At 49.2% G+C, this 25,631-nt stretch overlaps 1 long non-coding RNA gene across 1 annotated transcript; it reads left to right on the forward strand.

The window, feature by feature from the left end:
- The first annotated feature begins 50 nt into the window (after positions 1-50).
- On the forward strand, positions 51-23,650 carry LOC109281722 (uncharacterized). The gene is made up of 3 exons (XR_009460610.1): positions 51-7,133; positions 21,018-21,192; positions 22,602-23,650. It is a non-coding gene; the product is annotated as an uncharacterized LOC109281722 (long non-coding RNA).
- The last annotated feature ends 1,981 nt before the right edge of the window (positions 23,651-25,631 follow it).

Below are 25,631 nucleotides of genomic sequence, written 5' to 3' on the forward strand. Positions count from 1 at the left end.
CCAGCCCGGGCCCTATGCTCCTTCCACCCTGCCCTGAACCCCTGCAGGCCCTGGCCCAGGGCACTGGCGCAAGACCTGGACTCCCACCCAGCTGTTGCTGTGCTCGTGCCTGCCCGCTTGCTGCCACTGCCATTTCCCCACTTTCCTGCCTGCCACCACTGCTTCTCCCTGCCTGCCTGCCCGCTGACCTCTCTGCTACCACGTGGTTCCCAGCTGCATCTCCGGACTGCAGGACTCGTCAGGAGCTGGTCCAGCCCTGAGGACTGGGCAATCGCCCGTGGTCCTCACCTGCCTCCCTCCCCTCCCCCCCACGTTCTTAGCTGAGTTTCCCTCTCGGGAAGAGGGAGGCGGGCAGCAGTCGCAGGTCCCAGGCCAGAAGCCTCTATTAGGCTGCAGCTGCTGGGTCCTACTGCTGGCTCCCTCTGGGTCCTGCTGGTGGTGTCTTGTTATCTCTGGCAGATAGTTAGGAGCAGATAATAATTAATTTTCTAATTTTTTTAGGGGCTCCACAGGCCAGATAGAATGGCCTGGCAGGCCAGATTTGGCCCACAGGCCGCATTTTGCTTTCCCCTGGTGTTAACTATGATACTGAGTGAGAGAGATGGGAGGTAGGGAATAGATGGGTCTTGACAGTGACCAAAAATATTTTTTGTGCCACGGGGAAGGAGGTGTCAGTAGAAGGAGAGAGGAAACACGGTCAAAGCAATGAGTTAGGACAGAGTTGTCAAAGATGCAACAAACTGTGTCTTCTGGCCTGTGGGGCTCCTGGAAGGGATGGGAACTCAGGAGTGGGGCCTGCCCCTGCACTCCAGGCTATGGAGCTCTGTTGGGAGACTTGTTTTGGTGCAGGACCAGCAACAGCAATGTTAATCCTTGTGGCTCCTGAGCTGACACAGTGGCTAAGGTACCTAGAGCGGTTAGTTAACACTGCTGCTGCTTGTCCTGCTACCAGAGGTGGGTCCAGATCTAGGCCACAAAAAGCCCTGTGATCTGGATATAATGCGGAGTGCCAAGCAAGTTTCATACCCTGGCCTAGCAAAAAGGTCTTATCAGTCACATTCTGAATGGATTTGAAAGAAATAAGATTGTTTATCAAGGCTAAAGAGAAAGATGTTATACTAAGAGATGTGAAATGGTGAGCTGCATGATGGTAGGAAAGTCTTTATCCTAGAGATACTATGCAGACGGTCTGTAAGGCCTTGTGACAGTCTGTATCTAGACCCTACCTGGATGTACACATCCTGTCTAGCTGTTAGATGGCTCCTGTGTTACAGTGGGCCTGTTCATCTCGTTAGCCTTTTCTGCTGCAGATGAGGCTGTCTCTGCTAGATGAACTTATCTGGCTAAATAGACAAAGGTTTTAGACCAGTTCTGTGCAAGATCTTTTCCCCCACAAGCTCTCTAGTCTAGCCACCCTGGATTACCTACTAGAGATGAAGTGCAGTGACCTGTCTCTCTTTTTGCACCTAGCTGCTGTCTTAGCCTGTCACCTACACTTGAAGATTCAGTCCATATTCTTCTACCCAGAGTGTTGAAACCATCTCTGCAAATCTCTTATAGGAGGAGAGTGTTGTCCTGAAAAGGACTGAGCCTTTCTGGAAATATCAGCTCTTTATTTCAAAAGGCCTAGTGATTTACACCCAAAGATTGGCTCTCCATCTGTATGAAGGTGTGCTTCGAGGTTGCCAGGATGGGCCCCTTGATAGCGGCTGAATTTCACTTGACCTGCAAGTAACTTTGTCCCTTCCAAAGGTGTCTTCAATAGGTATGTGCAAGACAGTTACCTGGGTTGTCTTAAATATCTTCACTATGTACTGCCCAGTTATGGATGCTGCTGCAGGGGCTGCTGCATCTGGGAAAACAGCTCTTTGCTCTGAGTCGTGCTTCAGGTGAACCTGGGACTGCTTTGGAGCCACTGACACTGGCATAGGTGCATGAACAAGCACTTGAGAGAGATGGAGACAAGTTGCCAGTAACCTGAGTTCTTTAAAATTAGTCATCCTACTATCCTGTTGCTCTTTTGATACAGGCACACATGCACGGTAAGGCTGCTGCTAGGATAGAAAAGCTTGAGTGTTTAAGCTTCTCTTGTACCCACAGTGGATTGTGTGTATGATCAACACAGCTTGAAGGACGCTAGTTGTTGGTAAGTAACTTCATTTCTTTCTCCTTGGCCTAGAGGTCACAGCTGGAAAACTGGACTGCTTCTGTTATTGGGATATTATCTGATGAGCAAACTGAATTGTACCACCTGTGCCATAGTCAGAAATTTTACCTGTTCAGAAAAAAAGGTTAAATTAACCTTTTTTTATAAATTAACCTCTATTTCTATAAAAGTGAAGGTTTATAATATAGAAGGGAAAAAATAAAAATATTCACAAGGAGCGCCCTAGATATACTGTGAGAAGGTATATAGACTCCTTAGAGAGTGACGAAGCTAAGATACCACAAAGCTGTTTGATCTAGTGCCAAACAAAGGAATGAGCAAGGAGGTAGAAAATATAGCTGAACTAAGGGGTGCTACAGAAATTTAGGCACTGCTTTTCATTTTTTACACAGTAATGTGTTTAGGAATGAGGCCAAGTACCAAGACCAGGTCAGGTACAGCATAAGAACTAGGCAACTCTCTAAAGAACTAAAAATTAGTCTGTTAATACCAGCATAGTAATTAGAACACTAGAGGAGCCTTATTGGGCTACTGTCATCCAGTTACTTCCCTTGTTTGTATTGGCTGAAGCATCGTGCATCAGTAAAGTGCGTGGTCATCATTGTCAGGTGGTGCTAAATAGGCTGTCTGAAGATCCAGTGTGTTTTTCTGCTTATTTTGTTTCAATTGTTCTGTTTTTGTAGTGAGTTAAACATAATTAGAAATACATTTGCAAATGTTTTCTATTTGGAAGTGAAATGAGGTAAATGGTATTTTCCATAAACTTAGAGTAACATTATCTTGCAATTAATTCAGAATTGAACTTGTTTCTGCAAGGATGATTAAATATCATTCATTTATGTCTACACTAAATTAGTCTTGGCTTTTAGTGTCTAGCACATTTCAGTCGGCTTTAATATTAATAGTATATACATTATGCAGGCAGGCTGTACTTCTTAAAAGCTGTTTCTTGAATGCATAGATATTTAGGGTATCTCATGTGGAAATGTAGTACTGCAGCTAGTTAAGGGAGTACCTTGAAACTTGTGAAACACGTTTGTATTGCACGTGAATGTTAAAGTGTAGTGAAGTAAGACTAGAACATCAGACTGTGGGTTACTTGACTGTTGAATAAACAAGTTACTTTTCCTCTTCAAGGTTGCCTTTGCATTTTCCAAGTACCTCACGTGCCACCAAACTCTGGCAACTCTCCAGACAGCTGGATACCTCTTGGAGCAAAACAAATATTCAGATAAGAAGTTTGTGGCCATGTAGTCCTCAATAGGCCTAGTTTCTCTTCACAGCTGCAAAGCTAAGATTTTGTGCTCTGTAAAGCTAGGGACAGACGTTCAAAAAGCCTGAGCCTGAATTGATTCAATCTTTGCAGGTTAGTCTAAACTGGCTAGGCTGAACCAGTTTGTAACTGTACAGGCACCCCTCTGGACTGAGGAAATGCAGGCACATGCCTGCAGTGGCTCAGGCTAGAAGCCAGGGGGTGCTAGAGCAGCCCTCCCTTCCCTTCTTCAGTGCTGAGCTGAAGGGTAGGGGGGCCGGGACCAGGCCCTGGCAGGACGTTCTGATTAGGGAGGGTCCTCCACCCCTTGCTGCTCCTGACCATCAAAGGAGCCAGCAGGGAGTTACACAGCATTGACTTGCACAGCAGGGAATTACACAGGGAGTAACACAGTGTTTATCAGCCCATCAAGAAAGCAAAAGCCTCTCTGATTAATAGGGCTGTGCAAACTTTTGCCAGCTGTTTTGTTTTGGCACTGTTTTGACTCATTTCGAGCTCCAAACAGCGAAATCAAATCAAAACGAAACAGCCTCGAAACAAAATGAGGCTAGTTGAAATTTTCGAGTTTCGAAGCAGCCAGGTGGTGGGAGACGGGGAAGAACCAGGGCTGCACTCCAAGTGGCTCTGCAGCGCTATATAGCTCAGCCAGAAGTACAGCCCTGGCTCTCCCTGCCTACCATAGCTGGGCTGCGTGAAGCCAATCACAGCGCAGGGGAAGGGAACTGAGCCCAGGCTCAGTTCCCCTCCTCAGCGCTGCGACCAGACTGGGGAAGGGAACTGAGCCCGACTTGCTCAGTTCCCCTTCCGAGCACTAGAATGCGCTGAGGAAAGGAACTCGGCTCAGCTGGACTGAGTTCCTTTCCCCAGCCTGATCGTAGCACTGGGGATGGAAACTCAGCCCGATCTAGCCCTGGGAGGGCTCAGTTCCCTTCCCTGGTCCCAGGCAGCAGCAGCACCTGGCTTCCCTCTGTCATCTGGCAGGTAGATCGGGGGCCCGCAGCACCGGGAGAACTGGCACAGCCCCTGGGCTCCCATCTGCCTGCCAGATGAGAAGTTGTTTTGAGCCTCCTCATTATAGTGAATGGGCAAAACGTGGAAACAGTGTCACTGTTTTGACAAAATGGAACAGCGGTTTCGAATCTAAATGAAACCTTGAAACTCCAGTCAAAGCCCTGAGGGACACTGTTCTGTCTGCCTTTATCCTGTCTGTCTTTCACCTCTCACTATTAGCTAGCATACCACATGCTGGTTACGGTCTGTGTGGGAAAGGGGAATCCTTGCTTCAGAGGGGGTGGGGAGAGCGAGCAGCACAAGGAAGCCAGGAAGGCACTTCTGTGCCTGCTGTCTCTGCCGGAGCTGTAGCCAGGGAGCAGAGGTGAGGAGCCAGCCCAGCTCTCTGGAGCAGAGCACCCAGCCCAGGGCTGCAAAGCATCTGGGATGCTGGGGGACTCTGGTTTAAGTTAAACCAGGAAGGGGTTTGGGACAGACAATGCATAAACCAGTTTGACCCAAATCAGTTAAGTCCGATACTACATTCAACCAGGTTTATCTCAAACTGGTTTCAGCCATCTTCAAACTGGTTTATGTGCACTGAACATCTGTTCTGTTACAGGTTTAAGCCAGTTTCTGATCACTTAAACCAGTTTATGGGCAATGTTTGTCCCTAGCCTAAGACTTAGTCTTTTCACTTTGTTATTAGTAATAGGCTTTACTAAAGTTTAGATGACTTTTTATAGTTGCAAAGTGAGTTTTTAAACTGTTCCACATTGGTTCTGTTTTACTTCTGAGGGGATCTTGACCCATAAGACCATAGGATTGGAAAGGAAACCTTGTTTCATGGAGCTCAGTTTCTTGCAACCATAGGGAATTGTGTCATAGAACGTAGCATAAAGCAGGGGTGTCCAACTCGTGGCCTGCTGGCTGCATGCAATACAAATGAGATTAATTTACAGTCTGTGGGTTCTTGCTGGGGTGCCACTCCACTTGCTGGTCCAGCTGTTGCTGCCTCCTGGGTCCCTGGGCTCCCCCTTCTTCCTCTGGCTTCCATTTCCTGTACATGTCCCTGGGAGTGTGGTGGGGTGGCTGACATGGCCCATGGGACTTGGGGACCCTGTGTTTCAGGGGCTTTGGGACCCTGCATAGTGCAGGGGGCACCCATGCAGCATACAACCTCAGGCTGCTCTAAAGTTGGACAACCCTCATCTAAAAAAGATCCTCAAGAACATCTTCTCTGGCCCTTCTCAAACACCACAGCCACTAATACACTATGACAGACTTAAGCCCCCAAAATCTATAGTGTGCAAAAAAAAACCCATAGGAAGAGAGAAGGACAAGCCAAGGATGCTGCTAATGCTGTGGAACCCCACAGTGGCAAGGAATTTATTAGATTATGTGACCGGATGTTTCTCAGAAGTGGATGCCCACGCTGCAGAGGAGAAGAAATCCTCAGTATCCTTGCCAGCCTGACTTGGGGACAGAGTCCTTCCTTACCACAGGCTTGGCGAGTGATTTAACTCTGAGGAAGACGCACTAGGTGGTTACTGGAGAGGTTTCCTAGTATTGTTAGTGCTGGTACTAGTGTCCTGGCCAGTTTCATCTCTAAGTATAGCTTGTATTGTGCTTCAGAAGAAGGCAAGAAACAAAACCAAAAATATATCAGAAGCCAAGTAATGTATTCAAAGGAGAGAAGCATTGTCTTTACAGGCAATTAACAGAAGCCTGGAATTAACAAATGTAACATGATGCAAGAAGTATTTTGAGCATAGTTAAAAATACTTGACGAAGGAAGATGATGAGGAAAAGAAACCTGATCCTGAGTAGGCAGTCATAGTTACCTGGCTTGGCTGCGCGCGCGTACACACACACACACACAAACACACACACACCCAAATGTCACCTCAAATATGCATGAAAGTCACCTCAGGAACCACACGATTGTGTCGCCGTACCACTCTGCTGCATAAATGCAGCCTGTGCTTAACCTCCCTCAGCCTCCAGAGAATTGTATAGCACAAGGGAGGCTGTGTGTTAGCTGTGTGTAAAACATGAATTGGCTATGAAGATATCAGATGATCTTTTTAAGAAGGCAACTTATGATATGCTGTTCACTTAAAATAAAGGGCTTCCCATTCTTTTATCTTCCCTTTCTTTCTCCCTCGATTTTTGTTCATTCACCTCCGAGCCAGCTTTATTGTTTAATACTGTCTGAGAATCGGGACCATTTGGTCAGACATGGGTAATCTAAACCTGTATTTTTCGGTTTCAGACACTTGCTTATAATTTTATAATGGATTACCCCATCCGAGTATGCTGACTAAATGAATTGTCTCAAAATGGATGCTAGTTGGCTAGGGATCTGATATGCCCAGTGGTACATTAAAAGGCAGAGTACAGCAAATATCAATAATGGTCTCTTGGGAAGGACAAAGTACCAGTGGTCCATTTTCCAGAATTTAAGGATGCATAAATATGTAAATTGTTGGTTCTGTACCTTGCTGTGAGGTTGGTTTCTATAACCAAAGGAAATGGGGATGGAAGAGGCTTTTAGAGGTAATTTATAGGGGTGCACTGATAGATTTTTGTGGCCAATACTGATAGCAGTTTTTTGTTTTTGTTTTTTTAAGGATGCATATTGGCCAATAGCAATTAGATTTCTGCTACCAGCCCGGCGATGTGGAGTGCTGCCTCCAGCTGGTAAGTCTGGTGTGGTGGAAGGGAAGGGGCATGGGGGGCAGATTGAGGCCCCCATGGTGAGGGAATCATGGGGCTGGGGTGGACACCGGATGGTGTTGCAGTTCATCTGGGGGGTGTGGGGAGGGGTTGGGGGCAGTTCCCACCGTTGTGTGCTGCTCGGCTGGGAGCCGCTGGTCCAGTGGCTCATCCGGCTCTCTCCTGCTCATCCAGTGGCTCCCGCCACTGCTTCTACAGCTTGTCCGGGGTGGGGGGGGGGCAGGCTGGGGACAGGGCTGTGTCAGGCTCTTCGCAGTGGGGTGGGACTGCGCTGGAAAGGAATTGCGGCAAATTTGTGGCTGCAACCCCCCCTCCCCCCCCAGCTGCCTTCCCAGTGCAGCCCCACCCCGCCAGGAAGAGCTTCACACAGCCCCGGCCCCAGCCCGCCCCTCACGGATGTGCGGGCAACATGCCCCCCATGCTCTCCCAGACAAGTGGCTGGAGCAGCGGTGGGAGTTGCTGGATGAGCAGGCAAGTGCTGGCTGAACCAGTGGCTCCCAGCCAAGTGGCACACAGCAGGGGAAGTGTTGTCGTCTTCTCTCTCCCTCCCTCCTCCTCCCCCCCCCCCCCGGGGCATCCTGGATGAGCCACGGCACTGTCCCGCACCCACCCCAGCTGGGCAGTGCTTGCCCCAGCCCCATGCCTCCCTCACCATGGGGGCCTTGATCTGCCCCCCGCCCCTTCCCTTCCCCCTCCTCTCTCCCCTCCCCTTTTACTACACCAGACTTACCAGCTGGAGGCAGCTCCATGCTGCTGAGCTGTGCTTCTTGCTGTCTGTGCTGTGCTGCAGCTGTATGCATTCACAGGCCATTTATCGGCCAAATCATTGGCCTGATATGGCCGACTTCCAATATAGTAAATTTTCTTTATATCGGTGCCAGTCTGATATCGGACCAATGCATTGGTGCACCTCTAATTTAGTTCATTCCCTTGCTGCATAGTCTATTCAGTTAGAAATCTGTAGTTACTGACTGTTTAGGCTTCAGTGAACGCATCTACACATGCTTTAATGCACAGTAGCTTATTCTACTACACATTAAAGCAGCACGTAAAAAAAAGTGCTAATACACAAATGTGCAGTAAAATAGGCTACTGCACGTTAAGCATCACTAAAAAAGCGTGCACTTGTGCTACTGTGCATTAGTGCAGCCTAATGCACATTAATTTAGTACTTCATATTGGAGGTACAAAATTGAATGTGCATTAGTAAAAGTGCATTAATGCATGTATAGATGTGTCCAGTATGTAGCAGCATTTCTGGTAACATAAGAAGTTAAATTTTACTTACATCTTTATGCCTGCTTGTTGGCAGATTCATTAATCCAGTGGTTTTCAACCTGTGGTCCGTGGACCCCTGGGGGTCCACAGGTGGTTTAAGCGGTCCGCAAAAGGTGACTATGATCAATCAAAAGTATGTGAATCAGACATCTACCCACACTTACAATTCAGAGGGGTTCACACCTCCATTCAAAATATTTTAGGGGTCCACAAATGCTTCTGTTGCCTCATTGTGTATTTTTCATCGTCTGCTTATAGACATGGGGGGAAAAAAACAAAGCGGCGCTTTACTTTCAGCCCAGTGTGCCCCTGTGCAAAGCATGATGCATGCCCAGAAGAGGCATCACGTCAGTTTGACTTGATTTGCCCAGCGTCTGTATAGGTCTCACGCTTCAGCAGGGCTTTTTGATGCTTTTATCTAATAGTTGATTGAATCAGCTTTAGGTAAAAGCACCAAAAAGACCTGCAGAAGCACCCGATCCATATAGTTGCTGGTGAGCCAGGTCAAACTGATGCACTTCCTCTCTGGATAAAGCGCTAGGCTTTTGTTTTTGTTGGTCCTCCCACCCCGGTCTGTCAGCAGCCATCATGTTTACATGGGTTTAATTACAAGATCCTATACTGTGTTCCATAGGACTTCTACCTCCTTCATTTCTCAGGATGGGCAGCGCTCACCAACTATTTGCCTTCCTTTTTTTCTTTTTATTATTCTTTATGTAGTTCCGTGCCTTATTTATTAGGCACCATCTAAGCTTGCATTCACTGTCAAATTATAAACTTTCTTCTGGGCTTCTTTTGTGCACATAGAGCATTGTAGCATTTGAATGCTTTAAAAACATGTGAGAGTTTTATCTTTACAAATGCACCCGTGGAGTGAGGTGGAATTAACTTTTTTACAGATGAGAAGCCTGATGCATAGAAATGGAGCTGATGCATTTCAAGTGCTCAACTTGAAATGTTGATTTTTATGCATCTGGTTTGACTTGGATGTTAGAGTTATTGCCACTTTTTTATAGCACCTTGAACTAAGTGTAGCTCCCACTGACTTCAGTAACAAGTGCTTGGCATTTCTGCCACTAAGATCCTGGGAGAAACTAAGCTCCACATAATGGCCTCTTGTGAAAAATGGTTTAAGTAACTTGCCCATTTTATATAGGAAGTGTGTAGCAGAGGTATGGAAAGAACCTGATTCTTCATGTATCATTTAGCTGCCTCAGCTGTAAGAATTTCCTCTTTCTCCCTGCATTCTTTGTTTCATTCATTTCATACTATCTGACTTTCTCAACAAGAGACAGCTTCTTTCAGCCTGTATCTTAATCTGTTCTTTGGGTACTATCTATCCTGCGCACTGAATGAATCATAGGCAGTGTGGAAAAAAAGGATGTGATCATTTAATTAGACTTACACTACCATAATACCTAGATTGATGGTTAGTTCTCATATCTTCTAATTTTTTGAGTGCTTGTCTTGGCACCTTTTGTGTTTTCTTTTTCTTTTCTTTTTTATTGACCCTTCCTTACTGCGTTGACCACTATATAGGGTTATGAGCAGGATTGCAACTCTCGCATCCACAACACAGATCACTACTCTTGATTTAATGGTGTAACTCCTATGCTGGTCATAATTGCCCTAGCTACTAGAGGGGAACAAGACATGGTGGTTCAGTGGTTGTTTAATAACTATAGAAGAAGACTGGCATTCACAAATTGTGGCTTCAGTTCCTGAAGAGGTGCTTTTGCTCTGGTGGGTGTAGAGTCTTCAGTCACCTCTCTGCTTGAACCTTTTGCCCTGTTCCTTTGCTTTTTTCTCACTTTGCTAGATTCAAGCCAGGATGAGTCTTGCTCTCTGAGCATGCAGTTCATCTTATCTTGAGTTGCATTAAAAGCATAGGACAGACAGAATCAGCAACAGGGAAATTGATGCCTGGCATTGTAGTAGCCCTGCCACCAACCAGGCAGAGGAGATTGCAGGAGAAGTTCAGCTTTTGAGCTTTATCGGAGCATGCTCTACAGTACTTGGCACAGGGCTCTGGGGATAAAATGTATCTGAACATTGTCTGTACTAAGCATATTTTCTGCCAGCTACTAACACACCCTTACTGAGCCAGGTAGAAACAGTAGTTTTCAGAGACGTTGATAATTTCGGGGGATTTCACAGGGAGAACAGAAGTCTGTGCTTGGACTCCACAGGGAAGTCACCCTTTTGCAAAATTTCAGGTCCATTGCCAAATTTCAGGTCCTTACTGTAAGCATAGACTCACTATGTGGCTATACGATTATTTTTTAGATGGGGAAGATACGTTTTTGCCAAATGTATTTCTCAGAAACAGAACCATTTTTGCTGAAACTTAAGAAAAAAAATCTGCCAGAGGCAGACATCTGGCATGGAAAATTTCAGCTTGAATAATTAGTTTGGCAAAGCTGTGTAAGCAACTGAAAAAAGCATTTTGTAACAAAGTGTTAGATGACTTTACCTATAGTTTTGTTGCTGGCTCTGCATATAACTGAGGCACTTGAAGTCATTATTTTAATATTAAGGATTACAAATAAGACATGATTGTTAGAAATGTAAATAAATAACATTTTAAGATGTAGAGTTCATAACTGATGTCATGTCTGTGAAGTTATTCTTTAGAGATTTGAATAGACCCCCTATGAAGTTATTCTTTAGAGATCTGAATTAACTCTATCTTCCTCAACCTTCTTCCCCGCAAGACCCTGACTGAAAATGTCTGGTGCTGTCAGGAGTGGCCCTCTGCCTCTCTCCCCTGTCGAGGTGGTTTACTGGAATGAGGTCATGGGCAGGGCATAGAGCAAGGACGCACAATTATTTTGGGCAGAGGGCTGCTTACCCAGTTTGGGTAGCCCCGCCCCTTGACAGGTTACCCGCCCCCTGGTCCCTGGACACCGGTGCGGGCCCCATGTTCCTGCTGGCTCCTTGCCCACTCACTCCCAGTGCCCCCCACCCTTGTGGTACAGGCAGGGGGCAGTGCACAGCCCTGACCCCTTGCTTGCTGGCAGGGAAGAAGCTAGAGCTGAGCGTGGGGAAAAGTGGTCCCTTGCCCACCCCATGCCCAGTGCTCCCTCTTACTCGCAGCCTGCGTGGGGCTGTGTGGAGCAGGCACAGGTAGCCCCACACGGGCTGCAAGCAGCTGCAGTGTGGGACGCTGGCCATGGGGCGGATGAGGGGCTGCTTTTCCCTGCACTCAGCATCAACTTGTAACCCAGCCCTGCTGCCAGCCTGGGCCCCATACTGGCTCTGGGCTCGCCTGCCCGAGCTGTGCGCGGCGCAGCAGCTCCGACCTTCCCCCCCCCCCGCTGCTTGCTGCGCTGGGCAGTGTTGGCTGCTGCTGCCCGCCTGGAGCTCACTTGCATGCTGGGCAGCACAGAGGCAGACGCTGCCCAGCATGGCAAGCGGGGAGCAGGGGCCACAGCTGCTGTTGCCACATGCAGCCCTGATGGGCGAGCCCAGAGCCAATGCAGGGCTCAGGCAAGCAGCACGGTTCGGTTACAAGGTGGTGCTGAGCGCGGGGTGGGGAAAAGTGGCCCTTCACTTGCCCTGTGGCCGGTGCCCTGCGCTGCAGCTGCTTGCAGCCTGCCTGGGGCTGCCTGTGCTTGCTCCAGACAGCCCCGTGTGGGCTGCAAGCGGCTGCAGCAGGGAGCGCCGGCCACGGGGCAGGGAAGGGCTGCTTTCTTCCGTGCAGGGAAGGAGCCCGGGGAAATGTTGGGGGGGGGGGAGCAGCTGCTCCCTGCTGCAGCTGCTCGCAGCCCATGTGGGGCTGTCTGGAGCAGGCACAGGCAGCCCCACGTGAGCTGCAAGCAGCTGCAGCACAGGGCGCCAGCCATAGGGCGGACGAGGCCGCCCCCCCCCGCCCCGTGCTCAGCTTTTTCTCGGGCCGCATTTCACCAGCCTCCTTCCCTGCCCGGGGTCCTCTTCTGCCCTTCCCCCTCCCTTCCCCCTTACCTGCGGTTCCCGCGCAGGGCAGCCATGTGGTCCCAGGTCAGAAGCCCCCACTGGGGCTCTGGGGGCTGGGCGGGCCCTGCTGTTGTGGGAGCCCTCCAGACTTCCCCTGGGTCCTACTGCCCTTGGTTCCTGTCATTTGCAACAGGAACCAAGGGCAGAGAAATATTAATTTTCAAAAATGTTTAGGGGCCCCATGGGCCAGGTAGAATGGCCTCCCAGGCCATATTTTGCCCACCTCTGGCATAGTGCCACAGCCATCCATTGTGACTATATACAGATACAAGGATAAGAACATGTGGTAGCAGGTCACATATCCATGTTGCCAGCTTTCCAGTGTTCAGCTTTAAATTGCTACTGACAATGTCTTTCTTAAAGCCACTTGCACTGATATTTCTTTTCTCCAATTTGAGGGAAGGGGAAGCTAGTCATCTTATCCAGTATGCATGCAAAGTGTGTATTTTCTGATGCACTTCTAATTACTGACATTACATGACAGTTGCTCTTTTCCTGGGGGGGGTTAAGAGAGCAATGAAACAGAATTATACATTTTAATACCATGTCTACTGTCTTTACTTATGACTCTGGCTGTATTTTTTCTCTGGGAAGTCAGGCCCAGATAGATAAAGTACGGGTGGATACCCTTTCACGTATGTGGCATTTTGAGTATTTTGCCTGCATGTTTCAATTTTGCCTTCTGTGGTATAAAATTCAACCAGTAAAACTTGCTTCAGGATTAAAATGGGAGCAGATATACTAGATTTAACACAGTCACTTTGTTATGGGTGGACGGCTGGAGACCCTCTGGGTTAAAATCCGTGGGGAACACGGCACAGGGGACACAATGGTGGGAGTCTATTACAGACCTCCCACCCAAAGTCCTGAGCTAGACCAGGAGTTTGCCCAGGAACTAGCTGAGGCAGCTTGCTCCAGGACCATGGTTGTCATGGGTGACTTCAATTACCCAGACATCTCATGGGAGGATCGCTCAGCAAAATCTGAGCGGTCGCAGAGCTTCCTCTTGTGCGTGGATGACCTCTACCTGACTCAAGAAGTCTATGGGCCAACGAGAGGCAAAGCGCTGCTTGACCTGGTGCTGGCTACTGGGGATGACCTAGTTGGCGACGTAGTGATCGATGAGAAGCTGGGTGACAGCGACCACGAGCTGATCACCTTCACCATCCGCCGAAAAGCTGGCAAGTCAGTCAGCAACACGGAAGTCCTTGACTTCAGGAAAGCCGACTTTGACAAGCTCAGGAGGCTTGTCAGTGAGGCCCTAAGGGACTGTGACCACAGGGAGAGGGGAGTTCAGGAAGAGTGGTTGCTCCTCAAGGGAGCGATCCTCAATGCACAAACTAAGTCTATTCCATCTCGGAGGAAAGGCAGCAAGAGGGCACAGCAGCCCCCCTGGCTCTCCAGGGACCTAGCAGACCTCCTGAGGCTAAAAAGAAAGGCCTACAAAGGATGGAGGATGGGAGTCACCTCCAAGGAGGATTATTCTGCACTGGTCCGGTCCTGTAGGGAGCAGACCAGGAAAGCCAAGGCTGCAACTGAACTCCAGCTAGCTTTGAGCATCAAGGACAATAAAAAGTCCTTTTTCAGATACGTGGGGAGCCGGAGGAAAAGCAGGGGCAACGTTGGACCCCTGCTGAACCAGATGGGGCAACTGACAACTGACGCCCAGGAAAAAGCCAACCTATTAAATAGGTACTTTGCATCGGTCTTTCATCAGCCCCATGGGACGCCCATGCCCGCTACTGGGCCGGGAAGTCCGGGTGAGGGTGATCCCCTGCCCTCCATTAATACTGACTTCGTGAAGGAACATCTTGAGAAGCTGGATACCTTCAAGTCAGCCGGCCCTGACAATCTTCACCCCAGGGTACTCAAGGAGCTGGCGAGCATCATAGCCCAGCCTCTAGCACGGATCTTTGAAAACTCTTGGCGCTCAGGTGTAGTGCCCGAAGACTGGAAGAAGGCCAATGTGGTGCCTATCTTCAAGAAAGGGAGGAAAGTGGATCCAGCTAACTATAGGCCCATTAGCCTGACTTCTATCCTGGGGAAGATCTTAGAAAAGTTTATTAAGGAGGCCATCCTTAATGGACATCTTAAGGGACAGCCAGCACGGGTTTGTTGCGGGTAGGTCTTGCTTGACCAATCTCATTTCCTTCTACGACTAGGTGACCTATCACCTGGACAGGGGAGATGAGATTGATGTCATATATCTTGACTTCAAAAAAGCCTTCGATCTGGTGTCCCATGATCGTCTCTTGGAGAAACTGGCCAATTGTCGCCTTGGGTCCCCCACGATCCACTGGCTGGAAAATTGGCTCTGGGGTCGGACCCAGAGGGTAGTAATTGATGGAAGTCACTCATCGTGGTGTCCTGTGATAGTAATTGATGGAAGTCACTCATCGTGGTGTCCTGTGACCAGTGGGGTCCCCCAGGGCTCTGTCCTTGGACCCATACTGTTCAACATCTTCATTAATGATGTGGACCCTGGAGTCAGAAGCGGACTGGCCAAGTTCGCCGATGACACCAAACTTTGGGGCAAAGCATCCACACCAGAAGACAGGCGGATGATCCAGGCTGATCTGGACAGGCTCAGCAAGTGGGCGGATGAGAATCTGATGGTGTTCAACGCCGATAAATGCAAGGTTCTCCACCTTGGGGAAAAAAACCCCGCAGCATCCTTATAGGCTCGGCAGTGCTATGTTGGCTAGCACTATGCAAGAAAGAGACTTGGGGGTCATCATTGACCACAAGATGAACATGAGCCTGCAATGCGATGCTGCGGCTAGTAAAGCGACCAAAACGCTGGCTTGCATCCATAGATGCTTCTCAAGCAAATCCCGGGACGTCATTCTCCCCCTGTACTCGGCCTTAGTGAGGCCGCAGCTGGAGTACTGCGTCCAGTTTTGGGCTCCACAATTCAAAAAGGATGTGGAGAAGCTTGAGAGAGTCCAGAGAAGAGCCACGCGCATGATCAGAGGTCAGGGAAGCAGACCCTACGATGACAGGCTGAGAGCCCTGGGGCTCTTTAGCCTGGAAAAGCGCAGGCTCAGGGGTGATCTGGTGGCCACGTACAAGTTTATCAGGGGTGACCACCGGTATCTGGGGGAACTTTTGTTCACCAGAGCGCCCCAAGGGATGACGAGGTCGAATGGTCACAAACTACTACAAGATCGTTTCAGGCTGGACATAAGGAAGAAATTCTTTACTGTCCGAGCCCCCAAGGTCTGGAACAGCCTGCCACCGGAGGTTGTTCAAGCGCCTTCATTGAACACCTTCAAGATGAAACTGGATGCTTATCTTGCTGGGATCCTATGACCCCAGCTGACGTCCTGCCCTTTGGGCGGGGAGCTGGACTCGATCTTCCAAGGTCCCTTCCAGCCCTAATATCTATGAAATCTTATGTAAAGTAACTACATATCTTCTCCTTCATATCTTCCCTTTCACTTTTCTCCCTTGCCCGCTTAACTTTTTCAGTAATCAGCTACTTGAAAAATATAAAAAAAAAAATCACTGATTTGGGGTTTTTCTGCTTTTTTCTTTTAAAAAAATACAATGCTAATATTCTGTCTTTAGAAAGTTCCTACTCAGAAAGTTGTATACCTGGATATTTATGAAAATCTGTTACTCCATGGTATGCTATTTTAAAGTTAAACAAAAATAATTCCACGGACGTCTTAAAGCCAGGGCTGAAGGGCTGAGGGGGCAAGCTGAGTTGGTGCTGCTTCCTAGCACCCTTGGAAGATAGATGTACAGACTTTTAGAATTATTCCTATGCTTGTTTTTTAGTTCATCTTATTCAACGCTCCAAATCAGACTCTTTGTGTAAAAGCAAAAGATGTGCTTTCGGGGGCCTTTCACTCTGCACAGTCCATGTAATCTATATTAGCCTGTATGCAAATTAAACTAGATTATAGAACTTTTGTTCTAGCACCTGAGCAGTGGTGCTAGAGTGGATTACCTGAGTAATCCCCTTATTGCAAACTGGTGTATATATCTTTAAAATAAAACGTTTGACAAATAATAAATCACTTCTTGGCAGTGGGCTAGAAGACACTTGGAACAGCAGAGTCTACAAGGGGGAGCTGAGTCTAATAAGGTTGTAAACTGATGACTTAAAGTTTACAGGTCTGCTTCTGTGCATGCCCAGAAATGCTCTAATCTGAGCAGTTCAGAGCCAGTCTTCTGTCCGACTCTGATCAGGATCCAGAAATGAGGTGCTGGTTCACCGTCTTGCTCTGTATGTTCCACTCCAGGATAATTCTCATACCAATTTGTTATCACAGGCTTGTCGCAGTTTGTTGCTGAACTCCTCTGTGGGAGTTCAGCCCCACATCTTCCCCGTCCCAGGAGAGTAGCCTGAGCACCAAGTTAGTAGTTATAGGGGGACGCTTCCCATGCCTCCTGCTGAAGCTATGCCATCGTGTAGCAAAGAATTAAAGATTCATGGGTCTGAGCGAGTCCAAGGTTAGTGACTCTAGTGGTGAAGCTACTGTCCTGAGACTTGGGCAATACCTGAATTCTAATCTGTGTTCCTGAAACCGCGTATTTTTATATTAAGCAGCCATGGGACTGTTTCTGTATTTCATCCAAAGAGGCTGGACTGGAATCCAAGTCTTCCTGTCTGAGAAGACTACAGAAATCGTTACCCAATAGTTGTTGTGCTTCTGTACCCCATAAATCTTGAGTTCCTTCGTTGCACAGTGGTGCGACTTCCGAAGGAGAGGTTGAGAGTGCTCTCACCTGAAATATCCAATACCCTGTTGATTCAGGTAGTCTCCTGGGAGATGGAGGTTTGAATCCTCCATGTTGGAATTGAAATTCAAGTCCTCTACTTCCTGGGTGAGTTTTAGCCACTCAACTATTATGTAGTAAGGAGGGTACACCCTGTCTTTTCATAGACATTAGGGCTGGAAGGGACCCCACAAGATCACCACAGGAGCTCTAGGCATCCGTCCTTCAGAGAGAGTTCCAGACTTTAGATCCCACATGGATGGAGTTGCCTCCTTGCAGGTATGAGTACCCTGACTGGATTTGGCCCACAAGGAGCCCCATAGTCCAGATCCAGCTGAGGACACTGCTGCAAAAAACTCAGAAAGATCAAAATGATAGATTTTTTTTTTTATTTGAAATAAAAATAGAGCCCCACTTCTTCCTGTTTGTAGCTCTAGAACACTTTTGAAGTCGGTTGTGCTGACTGTACTTTTCTCTCTAGTATTTTAAAACAGTGAACTTGCTTTGCCAGCAGTTCTGAGCAGTATACATGCATGTGGCAGGTTCTTCATAAAGCACCTTTGTTTGGTTGTTAATTGGTGAGGCGTGGGATGAGCGGGCAAAAAAGTTACTGACCCTGTTAGAGAACACCCTTTGCCAGTGTGGCCAGAGCTTGCAACCCAGCCCTCACTGCAGGCTGCAAGTCTCTGCCTGACTCACCAGGGTGGGCAGCTGCCAGATGCAAATGCAAACAGCTGGTTCCACTGTGGAGGGGATGGGTGGCAAGGGGACTGATCATGGCACTGTTTTTTTGTGTCCCCCCCCATGCCAGAAGGGACCCCTGAGCCGTTGTGCTGCGCTGCACAGGCACCAGTGCACTGGCATGCAGAATCTATAGGTTCCTCTGAGCAGCCTCCCAGCTGTGGGCTCCCTCAGCTCTGGGCCTCCTTGCCCTGCCCTGCCCCCAGGTGTGGGGTCAGGCAGCAGAAGCAGGAGAAGGGAGGGAAAGCCCAGAGACTCCAGTGGCAACTCTCCAATTGGAGCCTAATGGAAGGAGCAGTGCCCAGCCGGGGAGTCCGGGGAGCACAATTTAACCCCTTGGGAGCCAGATGCAGCCACCAGTTGGACAGCCCTGATTGAACAGAGCAGTCTGAAAGGATTACATAGTTATTCTGAGACTTGCTTAGCTTTCGCTGAAAAGTAGAGCTTTTTGTTAAATCGTTGTTTTATTCAGTTCCCAGCATTAGGCTGTGCATTCAGGTTATGATGCCAAATAGCATACGTGCACAGTTACTAGGGATCATCTTATGTATGTATAACCTGTTGATTTTCATTTTATTACTTGACATTTAAAACCTACCACTGGGATGAACCTGGAAGTTGAACTTCATCAGGAAAAATAATTAGTTATATTAAAGCCTGAAGTCTACAGTCTGTTTTTTTAAGTATAGGACTCTTTTTGTATGCTGCTATTAAAAGCAACTCTTTCTTTTTCCCCTTGTTTTGGATGTTCTGTAGTAAACGTACTGTCAATTTTCTTTGTGTTTTAATTAAACAGGTACGAGTTGGGTCTGAAAATTTATCTTTCCTGTTTGTAAAAATGCTGGCATAAAACAATGGTACACCTGAACTGAATGTGTGGCCATTCCTTTCTGCAAGGGAATAGGTAGTTTTATGTGCGTTCTTGCTAGTGTTTCGATTAATTTGGGGCATATTTGCTGTTCATAACAGTGGAGGCTGTTAAGTTCAGATATGCGATTAAAGCAATTAAAATAGTTTAAAATGTAGATAAGTGCAGATCAAAAGATAAGGTAAATAAGTCATGCTGTTAAATATTGTATTAGTTTATTTTTATAAAACTGCCTACCTTACATGGCTTTTATAAAACACCCAGAGGAGGACTCTCTTAGCAGTTGGCATGGATGGGGAAGTAGTTCCAAATGGCTGTTACTTCTTTGAGGAAGGGCCGTGATACTTGGTCACCTACTTTGATTCTTTCCAGAGCTATTTGACTTGAGTGTGTTGAGACAGGAAGACTGCTTAAACAGGACCTTTGTGAATATTTCTTAAAACCTTGAAGGAGTGAATGAAATAGCTGGATTTCTCACCATAACCTCTGAATTATCACTGTTTATAAAAGGTTCATCACTCCATCACAACCACCATCAAGAACAGAGACAAAAACTAGAATTTGATTATAATATTAATAAAACTAATTCATGCAGGAAAAAATTGCTTTTGAATAAAGTATATTCACGTTATTCCAGTCTATATTGTTGTAAATTAGTGACTTAAGGTACTGTTAGTACTGCTTCTGTGCATGCCCCAAAATACTCAAATCTGTGCAGTTGAAAACTGGTCTTCTGTAAGAGCTTGATCAGGATCCATAAATGAAGTGCTTCTTCACCTCGGTGCCCTGTAAGGTCCAGCAGAATCAAGCTTGTCACCCTTTGTTTCCTCTCCCACACAGTTTTAAATTTCTAAAGAAAACACCCATTTTAAAATGATTCTAAAACTGAGCACTGCGTGTTTAGCTTTTTGCTATTTATAGGTGAAGCTTTCGCAGACTCCCTTAGGACATAATGCAAGAAACAATAATCATTAGATGGAAATCATTATTTATATAGCTGTAACTTCATGCATCAATTCTAGTATAGTCACTTCCTGTTACTTACCACACTAGAAAATTCAGAGAGGGAGTGTAGGGTAGCTTCTAAAATGTGCGTCAAAAATTCTAATATAATAAAAGGCATAGTCTGTCTGTCTGTCCATAACACTTTTGGGTAACTGCACACGCGCTGCTGAGAGGGCTGGTGGCGATTGGCTGTGGGCCCGGGCTGTGCAGGCCCAAGCTTGCGTCACTGCCAGGGAAGTTTGTGGGGGCGGTGAACATGCCCCCGGCTGCCCAAGCAGCAGGGTTTCCCCACGCCTCCCTGCCTGAGGGCAAAGGGGGCGATGGGAGAAATCATGGTGGCAGTGACACCTGGCCCCAATGCCCTCCTCCCCCCCCTGCCCCGCCCCGCCCCGAACACCTGGGAGGGAGGGAGGGAGGGAGGGAGATGGGTGTGGAGCAGGGCTGAACCTGGAGCAGAGGGGAGGGTGGGTAGAGCAGGCCTGGACCCAGAGTGGCGAGGAGGGCGGGTGGAGCAGGGCCAGACCCAGAGTGGCGGCGGGGGGGGGGTGGCGGGTAGAGTGGGGCCGGACCTGGAGTGGTGTGCATGGAGTGGGGCCAGACCCGGTGCGGGGGGGGGTAGGTTCCTAACAGGCAATTTGCTAATATTTGTAATAAATATGTACATCCTGAGACTAGTTAACCAACAGTATCAGGCTTATCATTGTACACTAGATTTTACCATGGTTTAAGATGTAAGCTTTTTGGAATGTGGTCTTCCTTAGAGGGTGTATACAGTGCCTGGAAGAACAGGACTGGTAAATGTTACTGCAGAACAAATAATATAAACTCAAACGTTACTGAACTTTTGCATGAGGTCAAATTTATTCTGTAAAATCAGAACCTGATACTTATCTAATGATTATGACTTGTTTTCTGAGCCTATTTTCAGCAAAGTCAGTGGACATCCATATCCACTTCATTATGAGCAGGGGTCAGGCCATATCATTTTAAAAATGACCTCTCCTGTGTCCATGTTATTAGTGACAGCTTATCCTCAGCACAGAATTTAATTGTAACTGAGGTAGTTTAGGCTGATTTTTAAAATCCATTCTTCCCCTGATGCATTATGCATTACTGTGTTACCGCCCCTTACCTGGGTGAGCACTGTCAGGCTTTCTGCTTGCCAGAACAGAAAACTTGGTAAGAATTTTCACTCTTAAATTATTAACTAAGCTGGATTTCCAGTAATTGGAACGTGTCTACCTTCTTTTCAGGGCCGTCTGAGTTTCCTGGGCTTTATTGCGTTCTTCCAGTTCCCTCTGCCTGTCAGTGTGGCCTTACCATTTTCCTCTGCATTCCACTGACTTCCATCAGCTACACGAAAAGAACTTCTTGCCAGCCTCCTGACATCAGTGACACATCTGAACATCCGGGATCATGCAAGACAAGGTAAGCCTGAGGAATGTGTAGTCTGATGTCCTCCCTCAAGCCTCAACACGTACACCAGTGGCCTACTTTATTGCACCTACTGGAGGTTCCCTTATGGCAGTACCTGGGAATTGTCCTAGCAGCTCAGATGGCCAGCCTGCCTGTGAGCTAGAAGTATGAATGCATGGGCAGAGCTAGAATTTTGGACCACTCACTATGCCACAGAGGTGGATCCGGCCTGGAGCTGGTTCAGCCTGACTCCAGCCCCACAGCCTGCTGTGCATGCAGAAATCTCAGGGGCACTTCTATCACAACCCCATCTGCTGATGTTGTGACCTCATTTGGGAACCACTACTCTAAGGTAATGCAAAGAGAATAAGAATTGTCACTTACTGGGTCACAACCTAAGTCCATCTTCTCCAGTATCCTGTGTCTGCCAGGGGGCACCACCACTTCCCCCTGACTGCTGGAACTGGTGCCCAGGGCTCCATCTTCGACAACCTGTACCTGGTGTGTGACGCTCCATCTTCAGCAACCTGTACCTTGAGTTTACTTGTGGAGATGGCCTGTCATTAGGCCTCCTGTCCCTTGACCAGGAGATGGTATTTGACAGGGTTGATCATGGGTAGCTCACAGAGACACTGAGAGTGTTTGGTTTTGGTCCCTGCTTTGTGCAGTTTCTCCAGGTGCTGTATGTCTCTGCAGAGTGCATGGTCAAGCTCAACTGGACACTGGTGGAGTCCATCCTGTTTAGGTTGGGATTACATCAGGGTTGTCCACTGTCAGTCCAGTTCTACACCATTGCCCTTGAGCTGTTCCTCTGCCTCCTGTGCAATCAGAAGGTGGGACTGGTACTTAAGAAGCCGGCCACAAGGGCGGTCCTGTTGGCATATGCCAACAATGTGCTTCTCTCCGTCGAGGACCCAGGTGACTGGGCATAGGTGGAGGCCTCCTAATCCACCTACTCAGTGGTGGTCTCTAACAAGCTTTGGCCTGATGGTGGGAGGTAGGTTCACTCCCACCTGTGCTCCAAAACATCCAGTGGAGTGTGGGCTTAACGCTGTACATGAGTCTGTTTGTCCCCGGTCACATTCCCCACTAGGGAACTGGCAGCAGCTAGAGGTCTGCATATCTGAGCAACGGCAGGCATGGTTAGGCCTGCTGCAGTTCTCTTTGTGGGAGGGCACTGGTCATCATCACCTGGTCCTGTCCATGCTCTAGCACCACTTCAACACCAGAGAGTCACTTCAACCCCAAGAGCCAATGGGGACCTCAGCTGGCAGTGCCTCCATGGAGCTGTTACCATGGGCATGCATATGGTGCACTATGTGGACAGCCCTGAGACCTGCCTCTGTTGTCAACTGAGGGAGGCCCTGGGACGCATCTACCTCCAGCGCGCCAGGTTGCAACCCCTTTTCTGCCTCCTCCAGATCTGCCTGTTGAGGTTCTGGCTGCACATCTCTGTACTTGGCCCCACCAAACTCTGGGCCCTCCTGGCCAACCTCCTCTTAGCTCCGATCAAGTTGGCCATCTAGAAGACAAGGAAGGAGGCTCTGGCGGGAAGGAACCCAGGCAAGTGTGGGGCTGTCAAGGGAAACTTAACACTTCCCAGAGAGGAGCCTATGAGCTCCATTTCATCAACCTCCTGGATACTAGAGATCATGGACTAAACATAGACATTGGATTTTTGATACGTTATAATCTGCCTGGCAACTGACTCCCCAGCCCAGCCCCTGGCTTCTTTACTTTTCATTCCATCCAGGAAGAGCACACACCAACTGCTGAGACTTCCTTAGCCTGACGAAGGGTTTTTGAACCCGAAAGCTTGCTTAATAACTTTTCTCCAACTATTTGGGTTGCTCTAATAAAAGATATCAGATTCACCCAAGGAACCTTGTTGGGCTGTCTCCTATCACTCCTCTGCTCACACCTCTGAGCAGTTTCACTGGTCGGCATCCAGGGGGTCCCTCGACTTTTTGGGGGGACAGTGGGCACGGGTCAGATCCTTTCTTACTACCTTATGACCTCACTCCCCTTCTTTTCTTTTTATTGTCCCTGCCCAGGCCCCTACTTAGCCCAGCCCTTCAAGGAGAGAGAGAGGTAGGGGGGAGGGTACTTACCAGTCCCCCTCCAGTGGGGCAGGATCCCCCAAATCCCAGGCAGAGCCCCCTCTAGCCCTAGAGCAGCTTCCCCGATGGCGGGCCCACTGCGCGTGCGCGCAGTTTAAAAGGGCCTGCTAACAGCAAAAAAGCCTCGGTTTAGGCTCCAGGAGCAGCAAGAAACGTGCAGGTGAAAGGCCGCTGTACCCCACTCCCCCCGAAGCCCCCCAGAGACTCCCCCATCAGCTGCGGAGCCCCCTGCTGACCCCCAGCACAGCCGGAGGTAAGCGGGGCCCGTGGTAGGAGGGGGTTAACCCCTAGAGAGTGGGAGGAGGCGGCTGAGTGGGAGCCAGGCCGGGTCTCGCCCCACCCAGGCCCCTACTTCGTCCAGCCCCCCCCAGGGAGCCACACGACCAGGCTGTGCAAACAGGCGCGCTTGTCTGCCAGTGCGTGAGTTAGCGCGGAGTTCGCGCGGGAGGGCCCGAGGCCCTGCCTGTGAGCCCCCTAGGGTAGACAGACTCAGGCCCAGCCCCTCTACCAGCAGCATGCCATGGATGGGCACTTGCCGCACCCTGAGGGTCCCCTCAGCTGCCCCCCCCCCCCCCCCGGCACCTCAGAGATGGCCTCCCAGACAGAGCCCCTGTTCCCCGGCTCCACACAGACAGAGCCCCTGGCTCTCGGTTATAGGGGCTGCTTGTCCCTTTTTTAGGCTCTGGGGCCCGGGAGCATGGCTACCTCCCCTTGTGGGGTCTGCTCCCTTTTGGGGTCTCTGGCACGCCAGCTGGAGGAGCTCCAGGCCACAATCCAGGGACTGCATGCCATCAGGGACTGCGAGCAGGAGATAGACTCCTACTGCCAGACCCTTTTCCCCTGGGAGGTGGAGGGTGGACCATGGTCTCCCCCTTTGACAAGGGAGGACTCCGAGACCTCCCCTTCTGTCCAGTCAAGGGGTTAGGCCAAGGTAGTCAAGGGCCCCAAGGCCCACCACACCAAGGCCTCTGCCCTGCCGGAGCTTAGCAACAGGTATGAACCTCTTGCAGCCCCAGCTGAGCCTGCTGAGTTGCCAGCTCCCGCAAGCAACACAGGCTTTACTGTAGCTACCGCCCCCGCTCTCCCCAAGACAAAAAGTAAAGTGTTTGTTGTGGGAGACTCCCTCCTGAGGGGGACTGAGGGGGCAATCTGCTGCCCCGACCTCTTAGCCCGGGAAGTCTGCTGCTTCCCAGGGGCCTGCATCCGAGACATTGCGGAGAAGATCCCTAAGTTCCTCCAGCCCACAGACCACTATCCCATGCTCATTCATGTAGGCACCAATGACACGACTTGGAGTGCTCCCAGCTGGGTCACGAGGCGCTACAGGGATTTGGAAGTGGGGCTGAAGGGTCTGGGGGCACAGGTGGTGTTCTCTTCGATCCTCCCAGTCTTGGGGTATGGGCTGAGGAGGGAGAGGAGGATCCAGGTAGTTAACCAAAGACTGCGGCGCTGGTGTCATCGGGAAGACTTTGGCTTCCATGATCACAGCCCGCTCTTTGGGGAGAGAGGCAGCGAGCTACTGGGAAGGGATGGCTTCCACCTCTCTCTGCTGGGGAGGAGGCTCTTCTCAGCCAGACTGGCTGACTTGCTTCACCAGGCTTTAAACTAAGCCCGCTGGGGGACGGGGGGACTACCGCCACTGCTGGCCCGCTGAGCAACCCTTGCAAAGCCAGCAGGTCAAGGCACTTAAGGGAGCCCACCCCTGCCGCAAGGGGACACTTGCCTGCCGGTACACAAATGCCAGGAGCTTGGGAACAAGCAGGAGGAACTTGTCCTCCTGCTTAACACACATAATTACGACATCATAGGGATAACGGAGACCTGGTGGGACTCCACCCATGACTGGAGCACGGGTATAGATGACTATACCTCGTACAGGAGAGATCGAGTAGATAAAAGGGGCGAGGGTGTAGCTCTCTCTGTTAAGGAAAGCTACGCATCCCTGCAAGCTGATGTTGGCAACCAGGGTGGACGACTGGAGACTCTCTGGGTTAAAATTCGTGGGGAACATGGCACAGGGGACACAACAGTGGGAGTCTACTACAGACCTCCCACCCAAAGTCAAGAGCTTGACCAGGAGTTCGCCCGGTAACTGGCTGAGGCCGCATGCTCCAGGACCATGGTTGTCATAGGAGACTTCAGCTACCTAGACATCTCATGGGAAGATCACTCGGCAAAATCCGAGCGGTCGCAAAGCTTCCTATCATGCGTGGATGACCTCTACCTGACTCAAGAAGTCTACGGGCCAATGAGAAGTAAAGTGCTGCTCGACCTGATACTGGCTACTGGGAATGACCTAATCGGCAACCTAGTGATGGATGGGAAGCTGGG

The sequence above is a fragment of the Alligator mississippiensis genome, chromosome 3 (genome assembly GCF_030867095.1).
Source record: "Alligator mississippiensis isolate rAllMis1 chromosome 3, rAllMis1, whole genome shotgun sequence".
Classification (NCBI taxonomy): Eukaryota; Metazoa; Chordata; order Crocodylia; family Alligatoridae; genus Alligator; species Alligator mississippiensis.